The 14,426-nt window shown below is 35.3% G+C and overlaps 1 non-coding gene across 1 annotated transcript; it reads left to right on the top strand.

The window, feature by feature from the left end:
* The first annotated feature begins 12,953 nt into the window (after positions 1-12,953).
* On the top strand, positions 12,954-13,025 carry TRNAC-GCA. The gene has a single exon. It is a non-coding gene; the product is annotated as a tRNA-Cys (tRNA).
* Positions 13,026-14,426: the final 1,401 nt, after the last annotated feature.

Raw genomic sequence — 14,426 nt, 5'->3', positions numbered from 1 at the left:
GTATATCTAGATAATACTCATTTGTCAAACAGAAGTACAAGTGGCATCTTAGTTATTCATAAAGAATTGCTGTTTTCCTAAGCACTTGGATAAAAAGAAATATCATATATGTGTATATATATATATGTGTGTATATATATATATATATATATATGTGTGTGTGTATATATGTATATATATATATTGCTCAGTCATGTCCGACTCTTTGTGGATCATGGACTGTAGCCTACCAGAGTCCTCTGTCCACAGAATTTTCCAGGCCAGAATACTGGAGCGGATTTCCATTTCCTACACCTTGGGATCTTCCTGACCCAGGATTCAAATCTGCATCTTCCACATTGTAGGCAGATTCTTTACCATTGGTGCGACCAGGGAAGTACCATATATATGTTATTTGTATTCAACTTTCTAAGTTATTTTAAGATAACAGCATAATATATGTTTCTTCAAACTAGTCAAGTAGGTTAAACAAAATCACCTGAGAGCTCACTTTTGATGAATCATGGGTCTTATATATGCCAATTCATCAGTTAAATTTGCTTCCTTCTTAAATACTTCTTTAAACTTTCTTACCTTTAAATTAATGTTAACAATAGCACTTGATTTAGGCTAGGTAGAAATAATTTTAATTTATTATATTCTACTTACACATTTATTTATCATCATGTTTATATTTTGATTGTTATTGTTTTGAATATGGTTAATGTGGTTTCTTGGATGCTTATTTGTGCTCATGATGAAGTTGACCTTTGCAAAGTTTCACTCCTCTAGTAATTTGTCATTTCCAAATTGGTTCAAAGCTGTGTATTGGTATTTTGCAAGTCATTTCCTTTTTTATTTTGAAAATGCATTTTATTTTTAATTGAAGATAACTTTAAATTTCCTTTACTAAATAGTTTTTTGAATTCTGCTTTATATTATGCATCTTACTAGGTACTTGTTGATTACAAGGAAAAAACAGATGCAAATATTGCTTTGAAGTTCACAGTAAAACAAAGAGACACAGAGGCAAAGAGATGAGAAGGAGGAAGACCCTAATTTCATACACATAGATTTGTGTGTCCCTGAGAGGGAAGACGGAAAAGATTTTAGTGGTAGGAACCAGGAGGAGACTCTGCTTGTGTCAACTGAGAATAACAGGTTCAAGGTAAAACAGAAACATCAGTTAAAACAGGAATATCCTAAGGTTTAATGAGAGACCATGGCCACAAATTTGTTAAATATCTCATCACAGTTTAACTTTTAAAACATATTTAAATATTAAAGTGAAGTGAAGTCGCTCAGTCGTGTCCGACTCTTTGCAACCCCGTGGACTGTAGCCTACTAGGCTTCTCCGTCCATGGGATTCTCCAGGAAAGAATACTGGAGTGGGTTACCATTTCCTTCTCCAGGGGATCTTTCCAACCCAGGGATCGAACCCGAGTCTCTCACATTGGAGGCAAATGCTTTAACCTCTGAGCCACCAGGGAAACTTTTTTAAATATTAAGACATATATTAAATCCTACAGTTGTATTACATGAAATGTCCTTTCTTATCCTATGTTAGACTGTAATGTTTTTCATATGTCATCAGATCTAAGTCACACTTTCCACATTTGTCATGTCTGATATTAGAATGCACCTTGCATGTATCCTTAATGTTAAGACATCACTGCTCATCACAAGGCCTGTCATGTTTTATTTTGTCCCTACTTTCCCCTAATCCCTGCCTTTCTCTCAGAGGAAATCATTTGTAACAGGCTTGATATATGTTCTTAAGCTTAGATGTACCTTTGTGAAAAATATGGCTCAGTTTCTGTGTGTTTCAATTCCATTAGGGTTTTAGAAATCCCACCTCTGTCCTAGTTGTCTAATCCAACCTTGTTTAGGGACTGATCCATGCTGCATATCTGGTTTATTGCTTGTTATGCTATGTGGCTGGAGAAGGAAATGGCAACCCACTCCAGTGTTCTTGACTGGGGAATCCAAGTGACGGGGTAGCCTGATGGGCTGCCATCTATGGGGTCGCACAGAGTCAGACACGACTGAAGTGACTTAGCAGCAGCAGCAGAATGCTATGTGGCATTTCATAGTGTGACTTCCTACATTTTTTAAAATCCGTTATTATAAGGATGGACACACAGGTTGCTTCCAGCTCTCTGTTGCCATATACACTGTCTTTGCATGAATCTTTGCAAGAATTACCCAGAGATTTGTATTAATGAAAGGAGTCCTTGTGTGCACTTTTAAACTCATTTTTCTCAGTATTGATTAATTTCATTTCATCCAGTGATTATGGATTTACAAATCATCCTTCCATTATTCAATAAACGACACTAAGGCAAGAGGTTAACCATGTCCACAAGTAATAAGATGGATGTCTATTTTACTTCTTACATGAAAATGAATTATACAATAGTCAAAGATTAAGAATAAATAAATTCACATGAATACTGCGATTAAAACACACACACACACACACACACACACATAGAAGAATCCATAAGATATCTTTCCTTCTTCTTCTTCTTTTTTTTTTTTTTTTTTTTTTTGGCTCCTCTATCATCCTTCTTAATTTTGCCCATCTCTCTATCATCCATTCCTCTCACAAGTGTCAGACTGAAAAATTTTGAATACTGATCAATAATGCATTTCATCTATTTTAAAAGAATATCTCATAACTTTCCTTTACCCATTCTAGTACCTGCAGATCTCCTGCCAAGGTTTAGAGCAGGCTCTGATTCCTGCCTCCTCTTAAAATGTCTCCAGTACTGATTTCTCTGATACAGGCTGTGCTACAGTTGATTATGACATTCTGTCTTCTCCTATTTGGGAACCAAAACTTCACTTTTATTAAGATCTAAGCTTAAATGTCAACTTTCCAGGCACATTTTGACTACTCACTCTAAAGTACCTACTCAGGCAATGGATCCTCACTAGATTGGAATTATTTTTTACAGAATTTATTGCTGTTATAAATATAGAATGTATTTGTATGTTGTTTTTTCTACTCCTCTTCACAAACAAATGCTTAACAAGATTAGAAACCTTTCTTGACAAACTAATTTCTGTTTTCTTAGAACCTAGACCAGTTTAAGGAACACACATGCTCACAACAGTTTGCTCAATAAGTAAATAAATGAGTCAAAACATTTTAGTAGAAAGCTTTGTAATTTCATCACAGTTTAGAAATAGTTGATAATGTCTTTAGTTGTATTCCTTTGGTTTTAAAAACACTTCTCTGCATCCAATTTAAATCTACAAAGGCATATGGAAAGTCTAAACATCAAACTGTGGCCAACAAGATACTCTCAACATGTCATGTCCTCTAGACTAGTGACTGGTGTCTCAGAAATGATGCTCTTCATGTATATAGGTCCTGTGGAGGTTAGAAGCAGTTTTCTCCCCACCTTGTTTGCATTGGTTCCCTATTGTTCTATAGGGATTATATCTGTATCCTGTCTCCTTGATTTCGTCCCCAAAGTAAAAGGGTCTTTTCCTATTAATTTTATTTGAGTTTACTGCTGCTGCTGCTGCTGCTGCCGCTGCTGCTGCTAAGTCGCTTCAGTCGTGTCTGACTCTGTGCGACCCCATAGACGGCAGTCCACCAGGCTCCCCCGTCCCTGGGATTCTCCAGGCAAGAACACTGGAGTGGGTTGCCATTTGAGTTTACTAGAGCTAGTCAAATCTTATATTAAATTTCTACCAGTTTCAAAATAAGGTATAATTGGTAAGCCAAAAAGTTATATTAATTTGAGCTTATGTACATAATATTTATGCTGATTTGACATGATCAAATGTATTATTTTTTATAATGCCAAACAGACAAATTAGCTTATCACTCAGGAGGCAATGGGTGCTTCTACATACATATATGCATATGTGTGTATGTTAGTTTTATGTGTTAACTTGGCTAAATTATGGTATCCTGTTTTGAGGCAAACATCAATCTGCATGTTGCAGTGAAGGCATATTTTATTTAATTTATTTGTTTATTTTTCTGGTAGATGACATTATAGAGACTTTTAATTTTCTTTTTATATTTATTTATTTTTAATTAATTTATTTAAAGTGGAGGCTAATTAGTTTACAATATTGTGGTGGCTTTTGCCATACATTGACATGAATCAGCCATGGGTGTACATGTGTCTCCCCATTCCAAACATCCCTCCCACCTTCCTCCCCATCCCATCCCTCTGGGTTGTCCCATTGCACCAGCTTTGAGTGACCTGTTTCATGCATCAAAATTAGACTGGACAACAATTTCACATAAGATAATAAACATGTTTCAATGCTATTCTCTCAAATGACCCCACTTTTGCCTTCTCCCACAGAATCCAAAGTCTGTTCCTTGTACTTGTGTCTCTTTTGTTGGAAGACATATTTTAGATGTGACGACATTTAAATCCATAGATTCTGAATAAAGTGCTTTATCCCTGCCTAATGTTGATGTGTCACACACAATTATTTAAAGACCTTAAGAGAAAATCCTGAGATGCCTCACAGAAGGAGTAATCCTGCCTTCATACTGCTTGAAGACTCAGAGCTCCCTCATTACCTGTCCCATACAACTCCAGCCTGCTATACTGCAGCCAGGTATATACTGACCAAGATATATATGCCTATATATATACACACACACACATATATATGCATAAATATGTGAACGTGTTAGTTGCTCAGTCGTGTCTGACTCTGTGACCCCATGGACTGTAGTTCCTCAGGCTCCTCTGTCTGTGGAATTCTCCAAGCAAATATACTAGGGTGGGTAACCATTTCCTTCTCCAGGGGATCTTGCCAACCCAGGAATTGAGTCTGGGGTCTCCTGAATTGCAGGCATATTCTTTACCATCTGAGCCACTAGGAAAGCCCATATGTAAATATTTATATATAAAATTATTATTATATTATTTTATTATTTACTTGTGAAAATTTTTACCAAATTAAATTATGTTGCTGCTAAGCTGCTAAGTCACTTTAGTCGTGTCTGACTCTGTGCGACCGCATAGACGGCAGCCTACCAGGCTCCCCCGTCCCTGGGATTCTTCAGGCAATAACACTGGAGTGGGTTGCCATTTCTTTTTCCATAAATTATGTTATATGACTTCAAAATTTATGTCCTAAAGTTTGAATGGACATTTTATAAATTGTTTAATACTATCTATTAATAATTTTTAATACTGTCTATTTAATACTATCTACTAACATTTAAAGAAGTTATAGTAGTATTAAATTTACACAACAAATATATCCCATTCAGCAATTTAAAAAATCAAAATGTATTGATTTCATATCTATTTATTTTCTCCAAATAAAAATTGAGTTCCTATTCATATTTAAAAATATGGAAATGATCCATTTATTGCATACATTATATTTAACTTATAATGCTAGGGATGTCAAATTATTACTTTGAAAGTAATGAAAGAAAGTTCTCTGAGATCTGAAAAATGTGCTGACCTAAAATTGTGAATTGGTATTGTCATAAGTAAAGTATATTATTGATATCTTGGAAGTGTACATGATGTTTTACCCAAGGTTTTGGGGAAAACAAATGAATTGCCTTCTGAGCAGTTAGTATAAATGTATCATATCCTAGGTTAGCATGGAGCTATGGGGTCACTTTAAAGATGTCTTCCTAGACTGTCTGATCCAGCTTTAATTTCATAAGGGCAAAATGGTTGCATCTGGAGAAAGACTGAGTGGAGTGGAAATGGGGATCCTTGAGAAGGAAGCAGAGAAGAAGCCAGGAAGGCAAAAAGTAATTTGTTTAAAATTGCAAAGCTAATGAGTGATGAAGTAAGAGTTTCCATCCAGTTGTGCCTGACTTCAGAGCACATACTCAACTACATGGCAAATTAATATTTCCCTTTTTTGCATTCTAAATTAAATAAGTACAGTTATGTTCATAATTCAAGTTTACATTTCTTTTTCACAGGAAGAGTATGTGTGTTATATGATGATCCCATTCTATTTCTTGTTGTTAAATAGTAAGATGACACAAATTTATAATTTAATCTTCAATTATATTTTATTTCTGGACAGCTTTCCAGAATAGATTAAGTGTAAAGCCAAAAGACAGACACAGTCTGATTCTTTATCACAAATTTAGTAAGTATTTCTTTCTCCTCCATATCCGAAAATGTGCTTGCTTAGAATGAGTATGACCTGGAAAATGGGACCCACCATGCTATGAATTCAAATGAGTTTTCTGGGAACACAAAGAAGCTGATTAACTCTTCAAGATGATGATGCCATCTAAGTTCTCATTAAGCCAAACCTAATATTATCGCCTGAGTCATTATTAAATAATCCCTTTTTCTTTTGTTTATTCAAAGATAAGGATTGTTTCTTCAGCATTATTTTCCAGAAGATCTTCACAAATATTTTATTACTTTTCAAGAATTTCCTTTGGGAACACATACATTTTTTGTGTGTGAAATTGTATCTTATTATTTTCACTTTTAGAATCTCATTATATAGAGACAGAATTTAAATAACACATGCACTTTTATCAGTTGGAAAAGGAAATAGCCAAAAGATTTAAATTTGATTAGATTGCCTCTTCCAAGGATTTATGGACACCAATGAAAACGCCATATACTCCAAGAAGTGTACATGGTTTTTATTGAAATTATTAAGTGATTAGCCTCCCAACAACTTAGACCACACATGGAGAGCAATGAGCACATTGCATGCTGCTTTTTAGAGCAAGAACTTGACAGAAATCTAAGGACGTGGGTCACATAAGGTGAAAATGTAAGCCTGGAATGACTGAGGGCACACCTAACATACTCAACGACACTCCTATGGGACTCTCCACCAGGAATGTTTCCCTTCCTTTGTTGATTTCTTTTCTCTCTCTCTTTTTTCTTTGCCTAATTAGTTTTTTTTTTTTTATTGAAGTATATGAAAGAATGAAATAATGCCATTTGCAGCAACATAGATGCACCAGAGAGTATCATTCTTAGATTCTAAGTGAATTAAGTCATAAAGAGAAAGGCAAATATTGTAAAGTTAAAAAATAAAATTAAATTAAAAAAAAAGAGAAAGGCAAATGACATATAAAATTATTTAGATGTGGAATCTAAATCATGACATAAATGAACTTATCTATCAAGTAGAAAGAGACTCACAGACAGAGACAGGTAACTTGGGGTTGCTGAGGGAGGGGATGGGGGAAGCAGGGGAGGGAAGGGCTGTGGTTTGGGAATAGCAGATGCAAACTATCATATATAAATTGATTATACCACAGAGTCATAACTGAATAGTATAGGGAACTATATTCAAGGTCTTAAGATAAACATATTATTGTTTTAAGACAGCAGTAGGAGTGGGAATTGGAACCAAGTTTCTCAATGTAGTTTTTTTTTTTTTTTTTTTTAACATGATAACTCAATATTTCTTCAATCCCTCTAAATGACAGTTTTGGTGTTAAATTTTGAGTTTTCACTGATAACAAGGGAGTTGTGGTTGTTCCTTGGCCTCACAAATATTATGCAGTTGGCTATAATGCATAAAATCTTACAACTTTGCCTTTTTGTTATTTAATTGTTTTTTATTTTATTTTTTGCTGCTAAAACATAGAAGTTTCCTCATTTAAGTGTTTGATATCTTAAACACTGAGTAAAATTTATTATTAATAATTATAAAATAGTTTTAGTGAAAATTATATCAAGATTGTGACTTTTTCATTTCTAAGTAGACATAAACTTTTCTAAACATCTCTTTAGTTTACAGTTCAGCTCAGCTCAGTTGCTCAGTTGAGACAAACTGTTTGTGAGCCCATGGACTGCAGCACATCAGGCTTCCCTGTCCATCATCAACTCCTGGAACTTGCTCAAACTCAAGTCCATCGAGTTGGTGATGCCATCCAACCATCTCCTACTCTGTCTTCCCCTTCTCCTCCTGCCTTCCATCTTTCCCAGCATCAGGATCTTTTCAAATGAGTCAGTTCTTCACATCATGTGGCCAAAGTACTGGAGTTTCAGCTTCAACATCGGTTCTTCCAAAGAACATTCAGGACTGATTTCCTTTAGGATGGAATGGTTGGCTCTCCTTGCAGTCCAAGGGACTCTGAAGAGTTTTCTCCAACACCATAGTTCAAAAACATCAATTCTTTGGTGCTCAGCTTTCTTTATAGTCCAACTCTCACATCCATACATGACTACCGGAAAAATCATAGCTTTTAATAGGTGGACCTTTGTTAGCAAAGTAATGTCTCTGCTTTTTAATATGCTGTCTAGGTTGATCATAACCTTTCTTTCAAGGAGCAAGTGTTTTTTTGTTGTTGTTGTTGTTTTTTTGTTTGTTTGTTTTTTGTTTTTGTTTTTGTTTTTTAATTTCATGGCTGCAGTCATCATCTGCAGTGATTTTTGCACTCATCTCACACGCTAGTAAAGTAATGCTCAAAATTCTCCAAGCCAGGCTTCAGCAATATGTGAACCGTGAACTTCCTGATGTTCAAGCTGGTTTTAGAAAAGGCAGAGGAACCAGAGATCAAATTGCCAACATTTGCTGGAACATGGAAAAAGCAAGAGAGTTCCAGAAAAAATATATTTCTGCTTTATTGACTATGCCAAAGCCTTTTACTGTGTGGATCACAGTAAACTGTGGAAAATTATGAAAGAGATGGGAATACCAGACCACCTGGCCTGCCTCTTGAGAAATCTGTATGCAGGTCAGGCAGCAACAGTTAGAACTGGACATGGAACAACAGACTGGTTCCAAATAGGAAAAGGACTACGTCAAGGCTGTATATTGTCACCCTGTTTATTTAACTTATATGCAGAGTACATCATGAGAAACGCTGGACTGGAAGAAACACAAGCTGGAATCAAGATTGCTGGGAGAAATATCAATAATCTCAGATATGCAGATGATACCACCCTTACAGCAGAAAGTGAAGAGGAACTCAAAAGCCTCTTGATGAAAGTGAAAGTGGAGAGTGAAAAAGTTGGCTTAAAGCTCAACATTCAGAAAATGAAGATCATGGCATCTGGTTCCATCACTTCATGGGAAATAGATGGGGAAACAGTGAAAACAGTATCAGATGTTATTTTGGGGGGCTCCAAAATCACTGCAGATGGTGATTGCAGCCATGAAATTAAAAGATGCTTACTCCTTGAAGGAAAGTTATGACCAACCTTGATAGCATATTCAAAAGCAGAGACATTACTTTGCCAACAAAGGTTCGTCTAGTCAAGGCTATGGCTTTTCCTGTGGTCATGTATGGATGTGAGAGTTGGACTGTGAAGAAGGCTGAGCACCATAGAATTGATGCTTTTGAACTGTGGTGTTGGAGAAGACTCTTGAGAGTCCCTTGGACTGCAAGGAGATCCAACCAGTCCATGCTGAAAGAGATCAGCCCTGGGATTTCTTTGGAAGGAATGATGCTGAAGCTGAAACTCCAGTACTTTGGCCACCTAATGTGAAGAACCGACTCATTTGAAAAGACCCTGATGCTGGAAAAGATGGAAGGCAGGAGGAGAAGGGGAAGACAGAGGATGAAATGGCTGGATGGCATCACTGACTCGATGGACGAGAGTCTTACTGAACTCCGGGAGTTGGTGATGCACAGGGAGGCCTTGCGTGCTGTGATTCATGGGGTTGCAAAGAGCCGGACACAACTGAGCGACTGATCTGATCTGAAAAATAAAGTCTCTCACTGTTTCCATTGTTTCCCCACCTATTTGCCGTGAAATGATGGGACCAAATACCATGATCTTAGGTTTCTAAATGCTGAGTAGTAAGCCAACTTTTTCACTCTCCTTTTTCACTTTCATTAAGAGGCTTTTTAGTTCTTCTTCACTTTCTGCCATAAGGGTGATGTCATCTGCATATATGAAGTTATTGATATTTCTCCCAGTAATCTTAATTCCAGCCTGTGCTTCATCCAGTCCAGCATTTCACATGATGTACTCTGCATATAAGTTAAATAAACAGGGTGACACTATATAGCCTTGATGTACTCCCTTCCCATTTTGAAACCAGTCTGTTATTTCATGTCCAGTTCTAACTGTTGCTTCTTGACCTGCATACAGATTTCTTAGGAGGCAGTTAAGGTGGTCTGGTATTACCATCTCCTTAAGAGTTTTCCACAGTTTGTTGTGATCCACACAGTAAAAAGCTCTGGAGTAGTAAATAAACAGAAATTTATGATTTTTCTGGAACTCTTTTGCTTTTTCAATGATTCAACGGATGTTGACAATTTAATCTCTGGTTCCTCTGCCTTTACTAAATGCATCTTGAACATCTAGAAGTTAATTGTTTACATACTGTTGAAGCCTGGCTTGGAGAATTTTGAGCATTACTTTGCTAGTGTGTGAGATGGGTGCAATGTGTGGTAGTTTGGATATTCTTTGGTAAGATCCATCTTAAACCAATTAGAATTATAATTGTAAATTCATATCCCAGACTGGAATAATCTGTTAATAATTTCCAAAAACCTGCATTATCAACCTCATTTTTTTCTTGAGAACATAAACATACTTAATCCACTAGTAATATTGCATTATCTGAATCTTATTAATAATATAAAATGAGATTATCATTACCAGAATATTAAATGTTAAATAATATCTATTAGAGATGATAACATAGAACTACATTACAATATTTATATGCATATATAAATATTTAGCATCATGCATCTTTTATGAAATTCAACATACAGTCATTTTTAGGCAGAATAATAGACAATACTTATATGAATCCCTGCGACCATATTTTATAATTCTATTAATTTATAAAATAAAATTCACACTTATTTTATAAAACAGTGTTGCCATTTTAATATCATATACTAAGCCATTATTAATGGTTCAAAATACATGATTTCTTGAATGTTTCAATTATTAAGCCAACATTTTAAGTTAACTTAATTCTTGAGATTATTAGTGCTGATGATTCCTATTAAACCACAAATCACTTAAATAATAAAATGAGATCATAAAATAAATAAAATAATATAAGTAAAATAATAAAGTAAGAGTATTTGATGTTTGATATGTTTTTGCATTTTCTTTTTAAAAATAAATATCTGATCCTTTACAGGAAAGCTAAATTAATAACAGCATCAAAAAGAAAAACTATCTCTAGAATATCATCAAGGAAGGAAAACTAGAGAGCATTAACATAAGAATAAAAGGCACATACTAAACACTGGTTTAAGTATTTCAAGATTTATGATTAACATTTAAACAAGATCTGAAAACTATACAATTTATTTTGCAATTGACATTTTACAGTACTATGTACGCTGGTAGACAATGGGAGAAATCGTTAAAAAATTCAAGCAATCATAAGCACTTTAAAGACTCTCTGGCAATCCCCCAGATTCCATTCCTCAGAAGAGATGAGAATTACACCCTTTGTGTGCAGATTTAAAGAATACAAAGCAATATTTTCTGTACTTAAATAGAATGGATATCCTTAAGAATATGACAAAGAAGATTTTACAAAAATGTTTTGTAGATAACAGGTGATAATAGTTGGTTTAAGAAAAAACTTTTAATGACTATTAGAGATCTTTCTGGTTCTATTTAGCTAAGCAGTTTTGTTATCTTGTAATAGGATAGTAATTTCTAAGTGGACTCAAATACAACTTACCCTTGATTTTCAACCATTAACAAAGGAAGCTTGCCATCCTGGGATGCTTCTGATTACCATTAATGTCTGCACATGACTAGGCTGTATCACTTTGTTTCTCAGAACCCTAATCAAATAAGGTTTCTATATGTGGCTTCCAAACTAGAGCACTAAAAGCCCTATCCTGTAGCAGTATAAGGGTAAACTCATGAAAGCCATGTGCAGTATGACGTAAGACTTAGCCTTTATTTAGCTAATCTGAAGATGAATACAGAAAGCCACCATCTGGAGCTTTCTGTAAATCCATAAGCAAAATATTCCTCTACAACTTAATTATTTCTAATTGCATTTGTTACTCACCATTTTCATAGCAGACTTCATATGTCTGACTGAATGCTTTCTTGTGTTTTTAAGGATTATTACAAATTGAATTTTTTTTTTTCTTAATTCAGATATAGACAGTGAGAGAAAGAAGAAGGCCTTGTGTTGCTAGGGAAACCTGATGCTGAAGGTTTAGTGAAAACCTCAGGTGGTGTTATACAGTAAAGTCTGTCAGGATGAGAGAACAGAAAGGGAGCCTGCTGATGCAAAGAATGAATTTAGAATGTTACTTATTGATTCTCCAATGATCTTTATAAAAGAAGTAATGCAGACTCTGTCTCTTTCTAAAGAAGAATTATGGAACTATAATAAAGAAGATCTCAAGGAATTTATATCCTTGCAAGGCAGAATAAATGGAATCTCACTTCTATCTGTGAGTTTACAGGAAAAAAAAACAGGAAATACTGGATGCTTTAGAATTTTGTCAAATTAAAGTTGCATTAGTGTATCTGAACCAGCAGTGCTGTTTGAATACTTGCTTTAAATTTCTCTTTATATTTTAAAATTACTGAATTCAGCATGAATCATTCTATTATATTGATCCTGCAATAAGTATGTGAAAAATATATTTTTACTTGTCTTCTAATGAAAGTAATACAATTTAAAATAGGAAAACTATACCTTAGAAGAAAGTTTATTTCTGTTTGTGGCAATAAATCAAAGTATAGCTATATTTGTTTTTATTTTATTTTTTTGAAGGGCTGGGTGTCTTTTTAAATTTTTTAATTAATTAGTCTATTTTAATTGGAAGCTAATTACTTTACAATATTGTAGTAGTTTTTATTCTTTATATAGCTTATATATTATTATACTTGTGCATTTTTAATGAATTAAGGTGCTATTAAATTTTATAATCCAAAGAACACAAATGTTAGGTGTTGACTCAGGGAAATGAGTTACTCATAACTGCATGGAGGTCTCTGAAGACTGTGAGCCATTTATAAATACCACATAAAATTATGATACACATATCCATTAATACCTACGTTAGGTAGTTATGAGCTTCCCTGGTGGCTCAGATGGTAAAGTGTCTGCCTGCAATGCAGGAGACCCAGGTTCGATCCCTGGGTTGGGAAGATCTCCTGGAGAAGGAAATGGCAACCCACTCCAATATTCTTGCATGGAGAATCCCACGGATGAAGGAGCATGGTAGGTAGGTAGAATAGAAAACAGGAGTCCAGAATGGCAGTGGCTAAAAGACAAGGAAGGGAAAAGCCTGTGAAAATAGAACAAAGGAGGATCTGAGGACTGGAGTGAGGACCCCAAGTAGAACAAACAGCACTCCTGGCTAGCCCAATTTACACAAGGCAGGTCCAAGGGGAGGAAGAAACATAAAAAGAGGAGCCAAAGGACTCTCTCTCTCTCGCTCTCTCTCTCTTGCTCTCTCTCCTGCACACTGGCACACTTCTCCACTCTCTTCTCTTCACGTCTTTAGGTTGGCATGCCCTCATGCCTCAAGGATGGATTCTCCTGCTATTTTCTAAATAAAATAGAGCTGTAACATGGAGCTGTAACACTGGTTTGTCTAAGAGCTATAACACGGTCTGTCCAAGACCCTAGAGTTGTGTTGTGCCAAGGGCTTTAATGTCCATCACTCCAAATCTTTGTTGTGAAGAGATAGAACAGAGGAGAATATACTCACCTGACATCTAGAAGGATTTTCAGCTGTAAATCTTGCTTTTAATATGTAGAAAACATTTCAGTAAATCTCACTTTTCATAAAGCTAGTAGTAATTTAGTTCAAATTCCCTTAATAAAGAAGTGTGCCTTTTACTCTTTTACTTTTCCTTCTTCTCTTTTTTCCTTTCTCTTTCTTTCTCCCTCTCCCTCTTTTCTTTATCCCCCTCTTCCTGCTTCCTTCATTCTCCCTTCCTTCCTTTCTTTTAAATTATTTGTTAAGTCTTCTCTAATAAGATGATATCGGATCAAAAATAAAGGGGAACATAAGAAGAACTGAGCAATACAGACATCTATAGGCGAGATACCTAAGCAGAAGGATTAGTGAGTATGCATATCCTAGAGTGGGCTAGAGAAAAATAAAGTAGAAACAATTGGTAGAGAAACAAAGAGACAAAGGAGGTATCATGGTTAAGCCTAAATATGTTTTTCTTGAGTATTTTATGGATTTCAGATTTTATTCTAAATATAATGGAAAGCTCCAGGGAATTTTTAAAAGAAGCCATGACTGACTTATATGTTAAGGAATCATTATAATTCTTACATGGTGACTGGAGTGAAGGGTGTGTGGGAAGGACTAGAGGCATGTAGGAGGCACAGGCTAAACATGATCCTTGATGAAGAAGGTGGTAGAGAAAATGACAGAAGAAAAAAAAAAAAAAATCAGACTCTGGATATAATTTAGTACAGAATTGACAGATGAGTTGAAAGGCTTTACTATGCGGCATGAGAGAAATGTATTCCAAATCTAACCACTTCATATCACTTCTACCACCACCACCCTGGTCAGAACCATTTTC

This window comes from Bubalus bubalis, chromosome 10 (assembly GCF_019923935.1).
Source record: "Bubalus bubalis isolate 160015118507 breed Murrah chromosome 10, NDDB_SH_1, whole genome shotgun sequence".
Taxonomy (NCBI): domain Eukaryota; kingdom Metazoa; phylum Chordata; class Mammalia; order Artiodactyla; family Bovidae; genus Bubalus; species Bubalus bubalis.
This window is presented reverse-complemented; position numbering and strand designations above follow the sequence as displayed.